We start from the raw sequence: 23,271 nt of genomic DNA, 5'->3' as shown, positions 1-23,271 counted from the left end.
GAGCCACAGGCCCTGCTGTCAACTGTTTTCTTCTGGTTTAACGTGGAAGGCCATTGCTAGCCTGCCAGTTCCCCCTGGGCCCTGGCAGTCACCTGTTTGTGGCCTGTTCCGCTTATGCTATGTTGATGTGAGACCGCTACCCCTTATTAACGCCGCCCTGTAAGCCTCTTCTGCGACGGACGCCCCTAAGTGCACCTCGCTCTCAACATGTTTCTTTCTCGGAGGGTGGGTCTATTGCATTTCCAATGCTTGTTTTCTTTCTGAGGGCGGGTCTATTGCATTTTCAGTGCTTGTTTTTTTTGTCAGAGGGTGGGCCTCGGTGACAGTGCCAGGAGAGGGAGGGCCCTGAGCAGCCCCTGAGGGTGCCCCCCCTCCCATCCCCCCTCCAGCCAGGCCCCTCTGCTGACAGGTGTGACTGGGCTGCACCCGGGGCCCACTGCTGCCAGCCCGCCCCCGTACCCACGCCCAGTCCAGCCCAGTCGACGGGGCGGGGGGGGGGGGTGCTCTACTAAGACCCCCCCCCCGTCGAGCCTCACTCCCACACAAGGGCAGTTGGACTCGGAGCTCTTTCCGGGCCGCGCGCTGCTGCACGCTCCGAGCTGAGGGGCGGCGTGAGAGGGCGCTGCCGGAAGCGATACAGGAATTTGATTGGCTGCAATTGTTACGCATTCGCCGTCTGATTGGTTGCTTGTCCTGGTGCTGCTCTCTATGAACCTTGTGTTTGTTTACATCAATCAATGCCCCCGTTCCCTCTAGGGAGTGTCTGATTGGCTGTCACTCTTCGCTCTGACGCGCTTCCAGTCCTCACTTTCGCGCTTCTGATTGGCTCCCTTCCTCGCGCCCCTCTTTTGACTCTGGTCCTCTGTCAAAAGCAGAGCGGAGCGAGGGTGCGCTACTTCCGGTCACAAGATGTACTTCCGGTGCAAGACGAACAGACTGAAGAGGGTGAAAGGAAGGGTTGAGGACCGGAAGCCCAGGTGAGTGGCTGTCCCCGGGGAGAGAGACTCCCCTCGAGGGGTGCAGGTCTCAGGCCTCTCCCCCCCCCGCCCCGTCTCCTGTATCCAGTCTCAGTCTGTAGTGAAACCTCATCCAGCCCCCCCCTCTGACCTGGGTCTGTGCCCCCCCCCTCTGATCTGGGTCTGTGCCCCCCCTCTGATCTGGGTCTGTGCCCCCCCTCTGATCTGGGTCTGTGCCCCCCCTCTGACCTGGGTCTGTGCCCCCCCCTCTGATCTGGGTCTGTGCCCCCCTCTGATCTGGGTCTGTGCCCCCCCTCTGATCTGGGTCTGTGCCCCCCCTCTGATCTGGGTCTGTGCCCCCCTCTGATCTGGGTCTGTGCCCCCCCTCTGATCTGGGTCTGTGCCCCCCTCTGATCTGGGTCTGTGCCCCCCCCTGATCTCGGTCTGTGCCCCCCCCTGATCTGGGTCTGTGCCCCCCCCTCTGATCTGGGTCTGTGCCCCCCCCCTGATCTGGGTCTGTGCCCCCCCCCCTGATCTGGGTCTGTGCCCCCCCCTGATCTGGGTCTGTGCCCCCCCCTCTGATCTGGGTCTGTGCCCCCCCCTCTGATCTCGGTCTGTGCCCCCCCTGATCTGGGTCTGTGCCCCCCCCTCTGATCTCGGTCTGTGCCCCCCCCTCTGATCTCGGTCTGTGCCCCCCCTGATCTGGGTCTGTGCCCCCCCCTCTGATCTCGGTCTGTGCCCCCCCTGATCTGGGTCTGTGCCCCCCCCTGATCTGGGTCTGTGCCACCCCCTCTGATCTCGGTCTGTGCCCCCCCCCTGATCTCGGTCTGTGCCCCCCCCTGATCTGGGTCTGTGCCCCCCCCTCTGATCTCGGTCTGTGCCCCCCCTGATCTCGGTCTGTGCCCCCCCCTGATCTGGGTCTGTGCCCCCCCTGATCTCGGTCTGTGCCCCCCCCTGATCTCGGTCTGTGCCCCCCCCTGATCTGGGTCTGTGCCCCCCCCTCTGATCTCGGTCTGTGCCCCCCCTGATCTCGGTCTGTGCCCCCCTCCTGATCTCGGTCTGTGCCCCCCCTGATCTCGGTCTGTGCCCCCCCCTGATCTGGGTCTGTGCCCCCCCCTGATCTGGGTCTGTGCCCCCCCTCTGATCTCGGTCTGTGCCCCCCCTGATCTGGGTCTGTGCCCCCCCCCTGATCTGGGTCTGTGCCCCCCCCCTGATCTCGGTCTTTGCCCCCCCCTCTGATCTCGGTCTATGCCCCCCCTGATCTCGGTCTGTGCCCCCTCTGATCTGGGTCTGTGCCCCCCCCTCTGATTTGGGTCTGTGCCCCCCCCCTGATCTGGGTCTGTGCCCCCCCCTGATCTGGGTCTGTGCCCCCCCCTCTGATTTGGGTCTGTGCCCCCCTCTGATCTTGGTCTGTGCCCCCCCCTGATCTCGGTCTGTGCCCCCCCCCCTGATCTCGGTCTGTGCCCCCCCCCCTGATCTCGGTCTGTGCCCCCCCCCCTGATCTCGGTCTGTGCCCCCCCCCCTGATCTCGGTCTGTGCCCCCTCTCTGATTTCGGTCTGTGCCCCCCCCCTGATCTGGGTCTGTGCCCCCCCCTGATCTGGGTCTGCGCCCCCCCCTGATCTCGGTCTGTGCCCCCCCCCTGATCTCGGTCTGTGCCCCCCCTGATCTCGGTCTGTGCCCCCCCTGATCTGGGTCTGTGCCCCCCCTCTGATCTGGGTCTGTGCCCCCCCCCTGATCTGGGTCTGTGCCCCCCCCCCTGATCTGGGTCTGTGTCCCCCCCCCTGATCTCGGTCTGTGCCCCCCCCTGACCTGGGTCTGTGCCCGCCCTGATCTCGGTCTGTGCCCCCCCTCTGATCTCGGTCTGTGCCCCCCCTCTGATCTGGGTCTGTGCCCCCCCCCTGATCTCGGTCTGTGCCCCCCCCTGATCTCGGTCTGTGCCCCCCCCTGATCTGGGTCTGTGCCCCCCCCCTGATCTGGGTCTGTGCCCCCCCCTGATCTGGGTCTGTGCCCCCCCCTGATCTGGGTCTGTGCCCCCCCCTGATCTGGGTCTGTGCCCCCCTGATCTGGGTCTGTGCCCCCCCTGATCTGGGTCTGTGCCCCTCCCTCTGATCTGGGTCTGTGCCCCCCCTCTGATCTGGGTCTGTGCCCCCCCCTCTGATCTGGGTCTGTGTCCCCCCCTGATCTCGGTCTGTGTCCCCCCCCTGATCTCGGTCTGTGTCCCCCCCCTGATCTCGGTCTGTGTCCCCCCCCTGATCTCGGTCTGTGTCCCCCCCCTGATCTCGGTCTGTGCCCCCCCTCTGATCTGGGTCTGTGCCCCCCCTCTGATCTGGGTCTGTGCCCCCCCTCTGATCTGGGTCTGTGCCCCCCCTCTGATCTCGGTCTGTGCCCCCCCTCTGATCTCGGTCTGTGCCCCCCCTCTGATCTTGGTCTGTGCCCCCCCCTGATCTCGGTCTGTGCCCCCCCCCCTGATCTCGGTCTGTGCCCCCCCCCTGATCTCGGTCAGTGCCCCCCCTGATCTCGGTCTGTGCCCCCCCTGATCTCGGTCTGTGCCCCCTCCCTGATCTCTGTCTGTCCCCCCCTCTGATCTCTGTCTGTGCCCCCCCTCTGATCTCGGTCTACCCCCCCCCCCTGATCTGGGTCTGTGCCCCCCTCTGATCCCTCTGATCTGGGTCTGTGCCCCCCCTCTGATCTGGGTCTGTGCCCCCCCCTCTGATCTGGGTCTGTGCCCCCCCCTCTGATCTGGGTCTGTGCCCCCCTCTGATCTGGGTCTGTGCCCCCCCCTCTGATCTGGGTCTGTGCCCCCCCTCTGATTTGGGTCTGTGCCCCCCCCCCTGATCTCGGTCTGTGCCCCCCCCTGATCTCGGTCTGTGCCCCCCCCCTGATCTCGGTCTGTGCCCCCTCTCTGATTTCGGTCTGTGCCCCCTCCCTGATCTTGGTCTTCCCCCCCCCCCCTCTGATCTCGGTCTGTCCCCCCCCCCCTCTGATCTCTGTCTGTGCCCCCCCCCCCCTCTGGTGACACTGCGCTGGAGGGGCTTACACCGTCATAAATGCTCTACTAATACTTTGGGCAGTGGCTGCACTAGTGACCCTGTGTGCAAGATCCATTTACACCATCACTTCTGCACTAGTGATCCTGTGCCTTATAGATTTACACCATCACTCGTGCACTGCTGATCATGTCCTCATTATGGGTTCACCTCTTCACTGGTGCACTAGTGATACTATGTGTGAGTGTAGATGTATACCCTGGCTGGTGATACTGTGCGCTGGAGAGGCTAATTTATTTATTGAAAAATTTGTATAGCGCAAACCTGACCCAAGTGGGAATCAGAGCGCTTTACATACGATTTACGGAAGACATAGGTTGATGGTTGTGGGAGAATAGTAGAGCTATATACATTAGGTACAAAATGATATATTAAAAGGCGACATTGAGGCCGTAGCAATGACAGGGAGCAGATTAATCGGCTGCACAAGATAGGAGACACAAGGAGAAACGCTCCTAGTTCCGCGTGGTGCTCATCAGTAGAGTTTCCACTTCCCTTGTATGTTAACTTTTGCTTAGAGTTTCTGTGGGAGCACTGCGCACCCACGGGCATTGAAATAAAAATAGGACTGCGCCAGCCCATCTTAGGCCTGAGCATGAGGCCTCCCTTATAGTGTGCGGAGCTCACTGCGCACCAGCAGGCATGGAAATAAAGATAGGACTGCGCTAGCCCATCCTAGGGCCTAGGCATAATGTCTCCCTTAATAGTGTGCAGAGCTCACTGCACAACCACAGGCATGGAAATAAAAAAAGGTCTGTGCCAGCGTGGCTTACGGATGATGAGAGCTCCACAAGAGCAGGAGCTTCCACCCAGACTCAAGGTTGGTGTGGCTTACGTATGATGAGGGCTCCACGAGAGCAGGAGCTTCGACCCAGACTCAAGGTTGGCGTGGCTTACGTATGATGAGGGCTCCACGAGAGCAGGAGCTTGCATCCCGACTCAAGGTTGGCGTGGCTTACGTATGATGAGGGACCATGAGAGCAGGAGCTTCCACCCAGACTCAAGGTTGGCGTGGCTTACGTATGATGAGGGCTCTACGAGAGCAGGAGCTTGCATCCCGACTCAAGGTTGGCGTGGCTTACGTATGATGAGGGCTCCACGAGAGCAGGAGCTTCCACCCAGACTCAAGGTTGGCGTGGCTTACGGATGATGAGGGCTCCACGAGAGCAGGAGCTTGCATCCCGACTCAAGGTTGGCGTGGCTTACGTATGATGAGGGCTCCACGAGAGCGGGAGCTTCCACCCAGACTCAAGGTTGGCGTGGCTTACGTATGATGAGGGACCACGAGAGCGGGAGCTTGCATCCAAACTCAAGGTGGCGTGACTTACGTATGATGAGGGCTCCACGAGAGCAGGAGCTTGCATCCCGATTCACGGTTGGCGTGGTTTACGTATGATGAGGGACCACGAGAGCAGGAGCTTGCATCCCGATTCACGGTTGGCGTGGCTTACGTATGATGAGGGACCACGAGAGCGTGAGCTTGCATCAAGACTCACGGTTGGCGTGGCTTACGTATGATGATGGCTCCTGGACAGCAGGAGCTTGCATCCAGACTCGAGGTTGGCGTGACTGACGCATGATGAGAACTCCACAAGAGCAGGAGCTTGCATCCCGACTCAAGGTGGCGTGGCTTACGTATGAGGGACCATGAGAGCGGGAGCTTGCATCCAAACTCAAGCTTGGCGTGACTGACGCATGATGAGGGCTCCACAAGAGCAGGAGCTTGCATCCAGAGTCTAGCTTGGCGTGGCTTACGTATGATGAGGGCTCCACGAGAGCAGGAGCTTGCATCCCGATTCACGGTTGGCGCGGCTTACGTATGATGAGGGACCACGAGAGCGGGAGCTTGCATCAAGACTCACGGTTGGCATGGCTTACGTATGATGATGGCTCCTCGACAGCAGGAGCTTGCATCCAGACTCGAGGTTGGCGTGACTGACGCATGATGAGAGCTCCACAAGAGCAGGAGCTTGCATCCCGACTCAAGGTTGTCGTGGCTTACGTATGATGAGGGCTCCACGATAGCAGGAGCTTGCATCCAGAGTCTAGCTTGGCGTAGCTTACGTATGATGAGGGCTCCACGAGAGCAGGAACTTGCATCCCCACTCAAGGTTGGCGTGGCTTACGTATGATGAGGGACCACGAGAGCAGGAGCTTGCATCCAGACTCAAGGTTGGCGTGGCTTACGTATGATGAGGGACCACGAGAGCAGGAGCTTGTATCCCCACTCAAGGTTGACGTGGCTTACGTATGATCGGGGACCACGAGAGCGGGAGCTTGCATCCAGACCCAGACTCAAGGTTGCCGTGGCTTACGTATGATGTGGGCTCCGCGGGAGCTTCCATTCAGACTCCAGCTTGGCGTGGCTTACGTATGATGAGGGACCACGAGAGCAGGAGCTTGCATCCCCACTCAAGGTTGGCGTGGCTTACGTATGATGAGGGCTCCATGAGAGCGGGAGCTTGCATCCCCACTCAAGGCTGGCGTGGCTTACGTATGATGAGGGCTCCACGAGAGCGGGAGCTTGCATCCAAACTCAAGGTGGCGTGGCTTACGTATGATGAGGGACCACGAGAGCGGGAGCTTGCATCCCGACTCAAGGTTGGCGTGGCTTACGTATGATGAGGGCTCCACGAGAGCAGGAGCTCGCATCCCGACTCAAGGTTGGCGTGGCTTACTTATGATGAGGGCTCCACGAGAGCAGGAGCTTGCATCCAAACTCATGGTGGCGTGGCTTACTTATGATGAGGGCTCCACGAGAGCAGGAGCTTGCATCCAAACTCAAGGTGGCGTGGCTTACGTATGATGAGGGCTCCACGAGAGCAGGAGCTTGCATCCCGACTCAAGGTTGGCGTGGCTTGCGTATGATGAGGACTCCACGAGAGCGGGAGCTTGCATCCAAACTCAAGGTGGTGTGGCTTACGTATGATGAGGGACCACGAGAGCGGGAGCTTGCATCCAAACTCAAGGTTGGCGTACACCTTAGCTGTTGTCAATGCTGTATTGTCTTTCGTAGGGTAAGCCTCAATCCATTTGCTAAAGGCACACACCACTACTAGGACATACTTGAGATTATTACAGCGCTCCAGCTGGATGTAATCCATTTGTAGTACTTCGAATGGTGCAGTAGGTGGAACAAACCCACCTTTAGGAGTATGAGTCCCTTGTCCAGGATTGTGCTGCAAACATATCAGACAGGTCTGCACTACTCTCTTAGCCGTGCTAGCAATGTCAGCGTTTTCCCAAACTCGTGTAAGCAATTTAGTAATTGCGAGAGCTCCAATGTGTGCCAGCCCGTGTGTCATTTGCACCATTGTTTGTAAATAGGCCATGGGTAGTTTCCATCTCTCCATATCTTTACTACGCCAGCAACCCTCATCATCTAATACTCCTTCAGTGGCCCATTTCACAAGTTCTGCCTCAGATGCTGACTTCTGTATATCTAGTATTTCTTCTCTAGCATCATGCCACCGCTCAGCTTGTGATTTCACCACATACATGGGGAAATTGTTTTGCAGCATAGTGGTCTCTCTTGCAATACGGTCTGCAAAAGCATTGCCTTGTCCTATTTTGTCCGTCACCTTTTTGTGTGCACTGCACTTGACTATTGCAACTTTCTTTGGGCATAACAGTGCATTCAGGAGATCGCGTACCAATTCTCCATGCATGATGTGTACTCCGTGTGAAGTCAGGAATCCTCGTTCCTTCCAAAGTAGGCCAAAATCATGCACTACTCCAAAAGCGTAACGACTATCCGTGTAAATGTTCACACATAGTCCAGCACTTAACTCACATGCCTTCGTTAAGGCTATCAACTCAGCCGCTTGAGCCGATTTTTGGGGTATCCGTGCTGCTTCTACCACAGTCTTAAGTGTCGTGATCGCATAAGCTGCGGAAGTCGTACCATCTGGTAACCTCACGCACGATCCATCAACCCACAGTTCCCCATCTACATCTGGAAATGGCGTATCCTGTAAGTCGATACGACCCTTTGTCTGTTCCTCAGTCAGAAAAACACAATCATGTTGTTCTTCCTTCTGGGTCTCAGCAACAGGATCCGGCAGTAAAGTAGCAGGATTCAGTGTCGCACATCGCTTTAGTGTGATGTGAGGCGCCAACAACGTTAGCTCATATCCTGTAAGTCGGGCACTGGTTAGATGCTGTGTTTTCGTTTGATTCAGTAACGCATCTACCGCATGGGGAACTAGTACCAACAATTTGTGTGACAAAACTATTCCCTCACTTTGTCGTATCGCAACTGCTGTTGCTGCAACTGCTCGAAAACATCCAGGCAATCCTCGAGCCACAGGGTCGAGTACCGCCGAGAAGTATGCACAAGGCCTCTGTTTGTCTCCGTGTGTCTGCACTAACACTGACAATGCACACCCATCCTTCTCGTGTACATATAATGTGAAAACCTTCGTGTAGTCAGGTGTACCTAACACTGGTGCAGAACAAAGAGCTTGTCTCAATTGTTCAAAAGCATTCCGACATTCATCCGTCCATTCAATGGGAGTCGGTATCTCTTTAGACAACAATGCTAACAATGGTTTAACAATATGCGAAAAACCCAATATCCATTGCCTACAAAAAGACGTCAAACCTATAAAGGCGCGAACATCCTTCTGAGTGCGAGGAACTGGAGTATCTAGAATTGCTTGAATTCGATCTGGTGTCAATGCCCGGCCCTCCTTAGACAAAAGATGACCAAGGTAGGTCACCTTTGGTCTACAATATTGCAGCTTTTTCTTCGAAACTTTATGATTATGTTTGGCCAGGAAGGAAAGCAAGGAAAAGGTACTCTTCTCACATTGTTCTGGCGTGTCTGCAGCAAGTAAGATATCATCTACATATTGAATGAGAACCACTCCATCTTGTAATTCAAAGGAATCAAGCTGTCTTTTTAACGCCTGACTATAAATGCTAGGACTTTCAGTATAGCCTTGAGGAACTCGACAGAATCTGTACGATTTATTATTTAATGTAAAGCCGAATAGATATCGACTGTCAGGATGTACAGGGATCGAAAAGAAGGCATTCTTCAAATCAATGACTGTAAAAGTAGTTGCCGTCGGTGGAACCAACGTAAGCAATGTGGTGATGTCAGACACCACCGGGTACTGAGGCACTACTATCTTGTTTATTTCCCTCAAATCAATAATGAAACGGTAAACCTTAGCATCTGTATCTCTTTTAAGGATCGGTAAAATTGGGCTATTACAAACATTGTAGGGGACTTCCTCAACTACTCCTGCCGAAATTAAATCATCTACAATGTGTATCAAAGCAAGTTCACCTTCTCTGGAAATCTTATATTGTGGGACACGTGGCAGAGATACTCCCTCCTTTACAGTAATACGCACTGGAGGAATTATCATCTGCCCTACATCCGTATCGGAAGTGGCCCACAACGTTTTCGGTAAAGAGGCCAGAACTTCAGATTCATGGACAAAACACACTCGCTCTAATTCCGGGTAATTCTCATTCAACACAACTCGCACTCCTTCTGGGGCACAGCGAATAGTAGCTCGAAAGTGTTTTAACATATCAAGTCCTATAATATTATCTGGTGTATTTGGAGACAACAAAAAGGGACAAGGGGCAGCAAATTTATCAACATGAAATGTAACTGGTTGAGACAGTGGGCTAGAAGTAGGTGTTCCATCGAACCCTATTGCTGTAATTACCTCGCCAGACAGGGGAGCCCTTGGAACCAAGTATTTGGACAAAGCGCTACGAGTAGCTCCTGTATCGACCAGAAATTGATCAGTGGAACCCAGAACATGTGCTTCTATGTATGGACCCCTCTGATCAACTGGTACCTCAACCGATTCCACACCCCATCCTACGCAATCCTATGCGTAATGCTCATCCCGTAGTTCAGCAGGACCACCCTCATTGATCTGATATTGATTGCGATTATCAAACGTATTATAATCTGACTGACCACGACCCTTTGCTCCATATCCTCCACGATCATTCGTACCATAGCCTCCTCGATCATTCGTGCCATAACCTCCTCTCGACCCTCCATAATAATTCTTAGACCTTCCACTTCCTCGTCCCCTCAAATTACGCTGCTCTCGAAACACCGGACAGTCTGCAATCCAATGCCCAAACTGTTTGCAGTATGCACATTGATTCACAGAAATGTCAGAACGAGGGGGAGGAGCATTACTGTATGATCCTCGCCCCCCTCTATTGTTCCCTCTCGTAGCCTGAACCTGAGCTAACATTACCTTCGTTTTCAATTCCTTCGCCTTCTTTTCACTACTTTCTTTCGCCTCCAATTCCTGTCTTTCATAATATTGAGCCATAGTCAATAAAGAAGCAGGGGTTGCTGTGGTCCATGAACTTTCACTCGCTTTTAATCGTTTCGCAATCTCCGGTAGGAGATTAGCTACATACTTATCAACGAATAGATGCCTGCCAGTATCTTCTGTCAATAATTGACCACTGTAATCATGGAACGCTTCCTCGAAGCGAGAGAAAAAATCGGAAACTGATTCTTCCGCTTTCTGCTTACAAGAGGCTAATATAGTCCAATCAATCTTTTTAGCGGGAGCAAGAGTCTTCAGTTTTGTTAGTATGGCCCCTGGAAGGTCTAATATTAATTGACACGGCTTACATGCTGGTTCTCTATCTAAGTCAGCCTGAACAAGATCTTTCCAAGTGGCCCCGAGAGTCGTGAGGTCATCAAACCTACGAATTACTCTCCACATATCAGGGGGCAATATCAACCCGAAAAATAGATCAATATCAACTAACGTCATGATACATGAAGAAATTGCACTTTCAACATTTTCATAAAAAGCCGCAGGGTTTTTACGGGGATCAGGTAAAGCATTCTTAAGCGCCATGACATCTGCTCTATTCCAAGGCGTATAAACCCAATTATATACAAAATACCCTTTCGCGTCTTTGGATCTTTTATCATCATCTGTGCCATCCCCTTTATGAGGGACGTATAAAGGCGCAGCTTCTCGCATAGGTCTAACATTAATCGCAGCGATCTTATCTGTTTCAAAAATAGGGCATTCTTTGGATATCCCCGTCGCTCCGGACGGAGACGAATTCTTCGACTTTTCCAACTCCCGTAGTCGTGTCGCCTCATTACGCAGTTCAATCAAACGCTTGAAGAAGTCGTCCGCATCTGAAAGAACAAAAAGACCTTTACGAAAATACTCACGACCCTTGGATATCTCCTTTGGTTCTAACTCGAGAGAATATTTTCTATACCGCTCAACAACTTCATCTCCAAACTGATCTAAAAAATACAGTCGTTCCTTATCAGGCCACTGTTCCATTTGTTCAGTAACGTCAGAAACAGTAACAGTATTAATATTTAGTTTCCGTGCAAATGAACGTAATTCCGCAGCTCGTTCCGCATGTAACCTGGTACGCTGTGTTCGATCACTATCCTCGTCTGATCCCTCGCTCGGAGCCGTTGGTGCGACGTACGGGGGCGGACAACGATCTAGTAATGAAAAATCATCCGTTTCATTAGTAAGGACTGGATAGAGAGGACGCCTGATAGGGAATTGACCATTAACCTGTAAATTGCGTTCTCGTCTCTCCCTCTCTTTCTTTTCCTGTAATTCCTTCTCCTGTAGCTGTAAAGCTTTGTCATGTGCAGCCTTCCGCTGTACTTTCTCCGCCAAGGCTTCCTCACGCTTCGCTCGTTCACGCACCTCTTTCTCCCACATACGCACACAATCAAACATATCTTGTCTAGACCTTCGCTGAAACAAACACTGTTCTACATACTGTACCTTTCGAAGGTCAAACGACCCATATAGTGGCCACTGTAATTCATGATCAGTTTTAGTATACTTATGCCATAATGTACTATACATTATAGGTGGAATACCGAATTTAACATACATTTCACGATTTGGAGTCCCCTCTGGGGGAGCCGGCTGTTTTGCACTTAATCGATAATTGGTACCATTTTCAGAACAGCACATCCTACGGAGTGTGCTAAAAACAGGCATGTTTCAAAAAGTACCACGAAAACGCGATACTACAAAAATGCCACCTAACACGGAGCACTGTTCAAATCAAATAAATCAGAGAAATATCCCTACATGCCTGCCTATGTGAGGTGCACTTCACATATTCAAATTCAAAGATTCAAAAAGTTAGCTAACAAATTCAAATTCAAAGTTTCAAAAAGCCACAGTAAGTGTCAGTAGACTACCTCACCAATCAAAAGCTTACCAATTTTCTTTTCAAACGTCCAAAGTCCAACTGCCAAGTTCTGTGGTCAAATCAGCCAAAACGGCACATCACGACAATCCAAGATCAGAATCTCAGTCGAAGACCGGCGCCACCTGGAAGGTCAGATCGGAAGGACGGGAAAACACACCGTGGGTGCCGAGACTTGGGTCACTCAGTGGCAGCGTACGCGTCCATGGCGAGTTTCCTGACCTTCGTCACGACCTCTCCTTCGGGCATCCGAGTCGCCGATGAGTCCCTTCGTGGTCGCCAATTGTGGTGTTGAACTCAAATCTGGCCTACATACTCTGCTAACTCTCGAACACCTTAGTATAGAAGTTGGCACGGACACTGGAAAAGGTAAAAGACAAGTTTATTAGGACCCCATGGGGTGGTGATACATTCCTACAGCACCCTTCGGCAATGTAAGAAGTAGCACACCGAACATCGGTGCGCGACCTCTTTTATACAGTTTATTAGCAATAAAAAGATAGGCGGTTACAAGTTACACATTTTAGGTACATATAAGGTCATTTTTGGAACACAGCCAACATGTGGGAGGAGTGTCAACAGCACTGGTCAGTTAGTGTGAACATTCCTAAAGAGTGACCAATTGGTGCGTAATGCGCATGTGCGCTTGACCAGTACTAAAAATAGCCTGTTGCCGAGCAGACTAGTGACCATGGGTATCGAGAAAGGACAAAAGGGCACACTGACCACGAGACAGCGTGTTCATAGGAAACGGAAATCAGAGGGATTCAAAATGGCCCCCGTTCGTTTTGGTCAAGTTAACAGAAAAGACCGTGTAGCTGTGCTAAACGCTAACTCAGGAGTTGCCAAAACACGACAGTAGCTTACGTATGATGAGGGCTCCACGAGAGCAGGAGCTTGCATCCAGAGTCGAGCTTGCCGTGGCTTACTTATGATGAGGGCTCCACGAGAGCAGGAGCTTGCATCCAAACTCAAGGTGGCGTGGCTTACGTATGATGAGGGACCACGAGAGCGGGAGCTTGCATCCAAACTCAAGGTTGGCGTAGCTTACGTATGATGAGGGCTCCACGAGAGCAGGAGCTTGCATCCAGAGTCGAGCTTGCCGTGGCTTACTTATGATGAGGGCTCCATGAGAGCAGGAGCTTGCATCCCCACTCAAGGTTGGCGTGGCTTACGTATAATGAGGGCTCCACACGAGCAGGAGCTTGCATCCCCACTCAAGGTTGGCTTGGCTTACGTATGATGAGGGCTCCACGAGAGCAGGAGCTTCCACCCAGACTCAAGGTTGGCGTGGCTTACGTATGATGAGGGCTCCACGAGAGCAGGAGCTTGCATCCAAACTCAAGGTGGCGTGGCTTACGTATGATGAGGGACCACGAGAGCGGGAGCTTGCATCCAAACTCAAGGTTGGCGTAGCTTACGTATGATGAGGGCTCCACGAGAGCAGGAGCTTGCATCCAGAGTCGAGCTTGCCGTGGCTTACTTATGATGAGGGCTCCATGAGAGCAGGAGCTTGCATCCCCACTCAAGGTTGGCGTGGCTTACGTATAATGAGGGCTCCACACGAGCAGGAGCTTGCATCCCCACTCAAGGTTGGCTTGGCTTACGTATGATGAGGGCTCCACGAGAGCAGGAGCTTCCACCCAGACTCAAGGTTGGCGTGGCTTACGTATGATGAGGGCTCCACGAGAGCAGGAGCTTACATCCATACTCAAGGTGGCGTGGCTTACTTATGATGAGGGCTCCACAAGAGCAGGAGCTTGCATCCCCACTCAAGGTTGGCGTGGCTTACGTATAATGAGGGCTCCACACGATCAGGAGCTTGCATCCCCACTCAAGGTTGGCGTGGCTTACGTATGATGAGGGCTCCACGAGAGCAGGAGCTTGCATCCAAACTCAAGGTTGGCGTGGCTTACGTATGATGAGGGCTCCATGAGAGCAGGAGCTTGCATCCAGACTCAAGGATGGCGTGGCTTATGTATGATGATTGCTCCACGAGAGCGGGAGCTTGCATCCAGACTCAAGGTTGGCGTGGCTTACGTATGATGAGGGCTCCATGAGAGCAGGAGCTTGCATCCAGACTCAAGGTTGAAGTGACTGACGCATGAAGAGGGATCCACACGAGCAGGAGCTTGCATCCAAACTCAAGGTTGGCGTGGCTTACGTATGATGAGGGCTCCATGAGAGCAGGAGCTTGCATCCCGACTCAAGGTTGGCGTGGCTTACGTATGATGAGGGCTCCACGAGAGCAGGAGCTTCGACCCAGACTCAAGGTTGGCGTGGCTTACGTATGATGAGGGCTCCACGAGAGCAGGAGCTTCGACCCAGACTCAAGGTTGGCGTGGCTTACGTATGATGAGGGCTCCACGAGAGCAGGAGCTTCGACCCAGACTCAAGGTTGGCGTGGCTTACATATGATGAGGGCTCCACGAGAGCAGGAGCTTCGACCCAGACTCAAGGTTGGCGTGGCTTACGTATAATGAGGGCTCCACACGAGCAGGAGCTTGCATCCCGACTCAAGGTTGGCGTGGCTTACGTATGATGAGGGCTCCATGAGAGCAGGAGCTTCCACCCAGACTCAAGGTTGGCGTGACTGACGCATGATGATGGCTCCATGAGAGCAGGAGCTTCCACCCAGACTCAAGGTTGGCGTGGCTTACGTATTATTAGAGCTCCACAAGAGCAGGAGCTTGCATCCCCACTCAAGGTTGGCGTGGCTTACTTATGATGATGGCTCCTCGACAGCAGGAGCTTGAATCCAGACTCAAGGTTGACGTGGCTGACGCATGAAGAGGGATCCACACGAGCAGGAGCTTGCATCCAAACTCGAGGTTGGCGTGGCTTACTCATGATTAGGGCTCCACGACAGCAGTAGCTTGAATCCAGACTAAAGGTTAGAGTGGTTTACGCGTGAGGAGGTCTCCACGAGAGCAGGCGCTTGCGTCCAGACTCAAGGTGGTGTGGCTTTCGTATGATTGGGTATAATGTGCTCCTGCCCTACATTTGGGTGGAAAGGTTTGCTTTACTTTGATCACCTCCCACCCCCAACAGGCCTGCTCATAAATCAGTCTGTTTGAGAGGTTTCTCTGCCTTCATATCTGGCTTTGTGTTTGGAGTTGAGCGCATCTAGTGGCAGAAGCTTTGGGCCAGAACACATAACCTCTTATGCTGTATCACCCCCTTATGCACTCCTTCAGTGTCCTTATTTCTCTTCTCTGCCAGGTTTGACATACCGGTAGAATGGCGCTTATGTAGAACACCATTGAAGAATCAGTTGAATATGAAGTCCCTATAGCATTGTCCACCATTTAGTTGCTTTTTTACTCACCCACGTCCAATAATCGGGGGGAGAAGCTGTATGGCAGTCTTGCTTGAGTGATCGTTAAATGGCTTTGACCAGTAGAGTGGGTTTGCTGGTGGCGGTGAAGAATATATGCATATGTAAATAGTTTATTGCATTTTTGTACTAGAATTAAAATATAGGTTAAGGTGCCCAGGTTTTGATTTTTCTTCTTTGTCACCTCCGAGACTTCTCGAGCTCAGTACTTCAGATGGACTAAAGGATAAGCTCAGTTTCATGGCTCCATTGATTTGACACATCAGGCCGGTCTGAATACTGACCTCAGCTCGTCCCCTGATAGCAGCACAAATTCTGCGCCCTCTTGTCGACAGGAATGGGCAAGCAGTATTACCTAGCGGGCCTTGGGCACCATCAACCTGCGACTACAGAGCCATGTTTGCACTGAGCTTCCACCCCTGGGGTACTGCAGGTGGCACAGTGTTAGGCGTTTTGTGTTGGGTGAGACCATTACAGCTTCTTTGTCTTTCAAGCAGCCCGTGGACTGCACATCAAAATGGTATGTGAAGAGTATGATAGTCTGATTTTGGCAACTTCCAGTCTGGTGGAGAGATCTTGCTGCTTTTGGAGAGAGACATTTGCCACAGCTGGTTTGTAGGTATGTATGTATGATTCAAAAGCATTATTTAAGGCTAATTAAGGCGTTCCTCTTTCGTTTTCTGTCTTTAAGAAGGGATGCGGATCCTCTTGATGTAACAACCTGGAGGCAGGTTTATTTAGCCTGTAGACTAATGAAGCTTACTGGTTAGTAATCGGGTAATTGATGATTCGGCTCCTCACCGCGTTACCTGTATCCCCAAATGTGTTTGCTGGTGATAGAGCGCGCGAGGTCACCCAGCCAATGATTCCGCCGTCTCCGGCTTCAGGGCCCATATACTTTCAATTCACACTACTCATTGACAGGGCGACTTCACGGGCTGCTACCAATTGTGTGTGTTCCCTACTGTTCTTACTCAGTGTACCCGACTTACCATTCACCGACACGGGTACCTATGACTTCCATGGATCAGGGGCCTAGCTGTAAAAGGAAAAGGCAGCAAATGCAATTCTCAAATGACATTCAATACTGTTGTAAATGACCACGGACAACTGGAAGTTTTAAAATGTTTATCTAAAGTTCGTTCTCTTCATGCATGAGATACACAAGAATAAGGCAATCAATAACCAAGATCATGTAAATTATATAGCTATAGAGAAATAAAGACAGGGTAATCATTTAAATGCAAATATGAGATGCAAAGAGAAATATGCTATGCAATTCAAGGCAAGAATTCTTTAAACAGTTCAAGTAAGGCCGTTCTAGACCATATCAGAAAATGACAAATTGCAATGCAAAATATGATTTCTAAAGGTAGGGTAACATGGGAACATATCAAGAAATATGCAAATGACTTTACGTTTCAATAGTTTGCGGCAAAAGCATGGAAAATCAACATGTGCAAGATGTCTCTTTATTAAAGCAAAAGATAGGAAAAATAGAAAGGTGCAAGTTTTAAAGAACTTAGAGCAATAATTACCTAGACTGGTGTGGAAACCAAACCCTGGCCACGGGTCAGTTAAGGACAGGAAACCCTCAAGGAAGGATACCCCTCAAGGACAGCAGGTGCAGAATGGACACCCCGGACAGGACAGGATACCCTCAGATTAGGAATCAGGACAGGACCTCAGGACAGGACAGCAAAACCTCAGGACAGGACCGCTTAGGACAGGACCGCACCCGCAGTTTGGAAGCAACGCCTGCGTTCCACCCTCTCTGCAGCTATCGATCAAGACCCCGATTGGGTCAACGAACTCCCAGCAAAGTGCTTCGCCAGCACTTTAAGGTTCAGTAGAACCTTAGTCTATGGTCAATTTCGGACAAAGTGCTCCGCAGCTCTCTGTATCTTCAGTCACCTATTGAGTACGATGGGTCAGTGACAGGTCAGCTAAACCAGACAAGTCGGACAATTTCCCTAGGCGAACCCAGGGTAGATATACTCTTTTGGGACGGTGTACCACCCCCCAATGTTGCAAAGTATCAGAATCCCTCAATTTGGATTGGTCCTAAGGTAGGATTTGGGTAACACACCAATCATAACATGCTATTTAGATGCTTCATTATCATATTTGGGTACCGCCTAGCAAGATTGGGGTTCCCATGAGAAACTGTGCAGAAATACAATGGCAATTTTACAATGTATCATATGAGGAGCAACATTCTCCGTTCTCATAGCGCAGAGGTGGCTTTCCCAGGAGCATCATGACTGTGGCTGCCAGCTGGCTGAGTTCCGCTGTCCAAAGTTGCCACCTTTCAGTGCTCCAGGATCATGCGCAGAAGAGACCTTCAATATGGCTCCCAATCAGTTTGGACCCCCATTCCCCGCGGTACATGAAAAGTAAGCGAGAACAAATTAATACATAGAAATAACATTATGAGATCACATCACAGGGTTGTACTTTCAACTTATCATTATAAAAATATACTTATGCAGTCTAAATGTTAGCTACATAGAAACGGTGACAAGAGCAGTGGCACGAGCAGTACCACATTATGGGCCAAGCTATGTATTACGCATGCGCATAATTTTCCCTCCAACTCTGCAGACGCGTCAGGACACGTGAGTGTAACTGACGCATGCGCAGTAACTAAATACAAGCGGCAGACATTTTAAATGACTCGAGTAAATTATTTTAGTAAAACACATAGGCAAGCGTCTGGAAACCTCGTTTAAACATAAAATGAACATTAGTAAGACGTACACTTATTACCTTGTTATACATAAACGAGGTTCATGAGTACAGCAAGTCGCAAAATATGCGAAGCTTTGCTTCATCAATCCCCTCTTTGATGATATTTACTATCATCACAAAATATAATGGAACCAGATGCCAACTTTCTTTCACACTTTATACAATTCTATCTCTTCCAGCAAGCGTTCCAACTTTTCTCTTTCAGTTTTGGTAGGGTGAGAAGTCTTCACCTTTTTGTATATCTGATCATTCACTTCCTCCAATTCAATCTTATCCACACTTCGTTTCACCCCTCTTGCATTCACTTCATGCTTTCCGGTGCGCTTGCGGCATTTGCAGCAGACAAATATGAAAAATAGGATGAGACCTATGATTCCAATTGGCATCAGTACCTTAAACAATAAGCCTTTACCTACGCTAGCAAGCCAATGACCTACATTTGATAGACCATCTACCAGTCTCTTCCAGGCACTATCAACTTCGAGTGGTTTGAGTTCCTTTGTCAAATTAGTAATGTTTTTCACGTATCTTTTGAGCTGTACACTTTTATCCGGAATATAAGTGCAACAATGTTGCGCCTTCAACATCCGGCAGACTCCGCCCTCTTTCGCTAATAAGGTGTCAAGAGCAAGTCGATTCTGCAAAACCATTGATCTGATCGCAACCATTTCGGTATTGACCAGCAGAAATCCATGAGCTGTCTCAGTAGACAATACATCCACTATAGTAGACAATTTGCAAATTCTGTGAGTATTCAGAACCACTCCCACTCCAGGTATCAGTGCACTGAAAATACTACCCATAATTTCACCTATACTTTCTCTTTTACTACGCACTAAGCCATTAGTATTTTCACTGCTTCCAGCATTCCCATTCACATGGTATATTTTCGGGAAGACAATGCCAAAATAGCAGCTTCCATACCAGTGATCCGGCAATTTGAAATAAGCCTTGTCCCAACAAATATAATAGATTCCAGGAAACACAGGCTCTGACCCATTTTTGAAACCCCAACCTCCAATTACCTTGTAATTATGTTCGCATTCACTGGAACCAATGAAAATGTTATTATAATAGCTAGTCTTCTCGCGGTGAAGACATAGCTTGCCTTTCTTTTCAAAATCCAGCAACAGAGCAGGACCCGCCCCACCAGTTGAGGTGCCTTCCATGTTCTCTGCCCATCTTGGCCTTTTCTGACTTTCGTCATTAGCCTTCTTTTGTATTTTAATTCTCCTTTTCTCTGCCATGTTCAGGAACATCTTTTCCTGCTCACGCAAAGAACAAGTCAAGTTATCTCTGTGTGCATCAGCTATGTCAATGTTACCTATAGTCAGAAAGTAGTCTCCCATATATCGTATTACGTCACTTTTGGTATGTACAGGATTCAAGTTCCCACGTATAGGAAGTTCAGAAAAGATCACGTCATTGTTAGAGTAATAGTACTGTAACGGTCCCCTTTTGTAAAATAAACTAGCTAAAATGCTACAGGAAATTCCATATGTCAGCGGCAAGTGATGGTATGTCACGCCTTCAGCCACAGAAGTAGGTAGCTTCATGCAGACATAGCAATCTTCAATTTCCATAGTCTCTACATAGTGTATTAACAAGTTTGCGAAAACATTTAAGTGTGTCTTGTTCTTAACTCCATGATAATGTAGTCCTCCCTCATCTGATGCTTCTAAGTCTTGTTTTGTTTGTCTCAGTGCTCTCTCATGTCTTGCTACACTCTGTGTTGTCAGCTCCTCACTGTCAGTATTTACAATTTCAGTAGGGACAATGTTAGTATCTTTACTCACAGCAAAGGGAATGAAAATTGTTAGTCCTATCCAAAGTAATATCAGGACAACTACACTACAGACGCATACCTTGCAGCATGTTTTGCAACAGCTGCGACTAGGTCTACCACTCACGTTTGAATCAGACATTTTGGCTCAGAACAAGTTTCTCGACCCCTCTTTGTGACTTTACACGAGTAGCTTACTTTGTGCAAATTCACGGTGGCTCGTCTTCTTCTTCGTCAGAGTACTCAGGGACGGGCTCTCCGTCGCTTACGTCAGTTATATCAAGATCTTCAAGTTCTTCCAACACAAGTGTCCATTCAGGTGACTTGTACTTTTTGTTTTGCCTTTTTATTCGATCACTCCTTCTGTTGGAAGTATCCTCTTGTTGTTTAGCTATGCGTGCACTTCTCCTTTCTTCTGCACGTTTTTCTTCTACCGTCTTTATCCTTAGTCTTAACTTCTTTACGAACCTGGGCTCAAGATGCTTTCTTTTCTTAAGTCTTTTAGTTGGTACTTGGACTTCGTTTCCTTCTCTTGCCCTTTTGTTCTCATTTACTGTTGGTAATTCTGTTTCAGTTTCTTCTTCTTCTATCTGACTAACACCAGGGCTCGCATCTATTTCTTCTGCCTGGTTACTAATCTGGCCTTGTTCAGGTACATTTTGCTCCCCAAGTGTCTCTGATTCTGTTTCCTGAACACTTTCTTCTGGCACTATCTGATCCTGTTCAAGCACTTCGATCTCTTGATTTTCTTCTGCTCGAACTATTACACTATATCTAGTCTGTCCCTTCCCGATATCCGGAGTCAGTGGAGGAGTATCAAACACTTGCTCTGTATCCTGCACTTGTTCAGTATCGGGCACTTGTTCAGTCTTATTCACTTGTTCTGTATCAACCACGTGCTCTGTCCCTGTCTGACCTTCTCCTTCCTCAGTTTTGATGTGAATCTCAAGATTCTGAGGCTCTTCGCCTATGCCTTGCTTTTCCTGACTAGTCCACTCTCTACCTTCCCAAAGTCTCTCACTTGTTCGAATAGGGTCTTCAGTGAGGTCAATCAATGGAATCCACTCTTCTGGCCATATGCTTGGCAGCTCGTCTTCAGCTACTTCTGGCTCAGCGTCCTGGACCCCTTCAGCAGGCTGGACTCTTGGTAGTTCGTCATCAACTATCCTTGGGCCAACGGCTGCTGATTCTGCAGCTCGACTGGTACTGGGCTGTACGTCATCAGCTACTTCCGGTCTGGCTCCTGCAGAGTCCTCTGCTGGACGTCCTTCTGCTTCAGGCACTTCGTCTGGTGGTACCTTCTGGGTGTGGCTGGCGTGTACCCAGCGTGGTACTCCTGCACACTTTACTGCTGTGGTAGTTACCAGGATCACCTGACGTTTTTCTCCCCACCTTGGCTCCAGGCAGCTCTTCCGAGTATGCTTCTTTATCTTCACCCAGTCCCCTGGGACCAGTTTGTGGAGAGGAGTCGTTGGATTGAGAATGGCGTCTTCTCCGATCTGGCGAGAGATAGAACGCACTTGGTCACCCAATCTCTTGCAGTATTCAAGCACCAAATCATCAGTAATACTCAACAGTTTGCTTCCTGGCACCCATGCTTGTCTCATCACTCTTCCCATAATGATTTCATGGGGACTTAGGCCTGTTTTGCGATCAGGAACACTTCTCAGTCCCATCAGGACCAGGGGCAGGGCCTTCACCCAGGTCAATTTAGATGCATCACACAGTTTCGCTAGTCTGTTTTTGATAGTTCCATTTATTTGTTCCACTACTCCAGAAGCCTCTGGACGGTAGGCACAGTGAAGCTTTTGGGCAATTCCAAAGGCCTTACAGAGTTCGTCGATCACTGCATTCTGAAAATGTGAGCCTTGATCTGATTCAATAGTGACTGGCACCCCGAACCTAGGTATCAGTTCTTTTAGTAAACACTTAGCTACTGTCTTTGCGTCATTTTGGGGAGTAGGGAAAGCTTCCACCCACTTGGAAAATAAACAGACCATGACAAGGACATATCTTTTCCCTTCACAACGGGGCATGGTGATGAAATCAACCTGTTTTCTTACAAAGGGACCCCCGGACCTCCCAATTTTTCCCAGTTCCACCAAAGTTTTCTTCCCTGGGTTCATCTTTTGACATGACAGGCACCTCTGGCAGAGGGATTCTGCTACTTTCCTGAACTTTTTACTGTACCAAGTCTGTTGGAACACTAGAATCATGGCATCCCTACCAATGTGTGACCCTTCATGTATCAACCTCGCCATTGTGCTAAGTAAGTGTCTAGGTAACACAGGCATACCAGTTGGACCTAAGATGACACCATCCACACGCCTTGGTCGACACCCATCGTCCTTCCACTTCTCTCTTTCTTGCCAAGGTGCCGCCTGCTGCCACTCTTTCACTTCATCCCATGTGGGCACTTCTTCAAACACCTGAAGTTGGCAGCTGGTTCCTGGCCCCCCTCGTTTCGGATTTACGATATACCGATCTCTAGCGCACCATTGGGCCACTCGATCAGCATAATCGTTTCCCAGTGATACCTTGTCCATGCTCTTCTTATGAGCAGCACATTTTACCACTGCCAGTTCCTTTGGTAACTGGATTGCCTCTAAAAGGTCCTGAACCACTTTTCCATTTCGAATAGGGGTACCTGATGAAGTCAGGAACTCCCTCTGTAGCCACAATTGGCCAAAGTCATGCACGACCCCATAACAGTACTGACTGTCAGTATACACTGTTATGCGTAGGTTCTTCCCAATTTGGCAAGCTTTTATCATAGCAATCAATTCGGCTACTTGTGCAGACTTGATGTGATATAGATAACCTGCTTCCTCAATTTTCTCTAGGGACACTACTGCATAGGCAGCACTCAGGCCTCCTTGTTCATGCCTTAGACATGAACCATCTACAAATAGTTATTTATCATGCACAGGCAATGGCGTTTCTTTTATGTCTGGGCGTGGCTTGGTATTGAATTCTGTTAGATCAATACAATCATGTTCATCATCCACCCCCCCTTCCATATCCTTTGGGTCAGGGAGTAAGGTGGCTGGGTTCAGAATACTGCACCTAACAATGTTTACATTTGCAGCACCCACAAGAATCCTGTCATATTTAGTCAGCCGACTAGGGGTGAGATACTGAGTTTTTGTTCTGGTCAACAAAATTACCACTCCATGTGGAACATACAC

At 50.2% G+C, this 23,271-nt stretch overlaps 1 protein-coding gene across 1 annotated transcript in view; it reads left to right on the top strand.

Moving 5' to 3' along the window:
• Positions 1 to 898: 898 nt before the first annotated feature.
• Positions 899 to 23,271, top strand: part of LOC144821616 (uncharacterized) — a 53,124-nt gene continuing 30,751 nt past the window's right edge. The window contains exon 1 of the mRNA XM_078678855.1: positions 899 to 977. The gene's annotated coding sequence lies outside the window, so the exon portion shown is untranslated. The remainder of the gene's footprint in view (positions 978 to 23,271) is intronic.

Source organism: Lissotriton helveticus, chromosome 2_2 (genome assembly GCF_964261635.1).
Source record: "Lissotriton helveticus chromosome 2_2, aLisHel1.1, whole genome shotgun sequence".
Classification (NCBI taxonomy): Eukaryota; Metazoa; Chordata; class Amphibia; order Caudata; family Salamandridae; genus Lissotriton; species Lissotriton helveticus.
The sequence above is the reverse complement of the archived record's forward strand: the minus strand, read 5'-3'. Positions and strand labels throughout refer to the sequence as shown.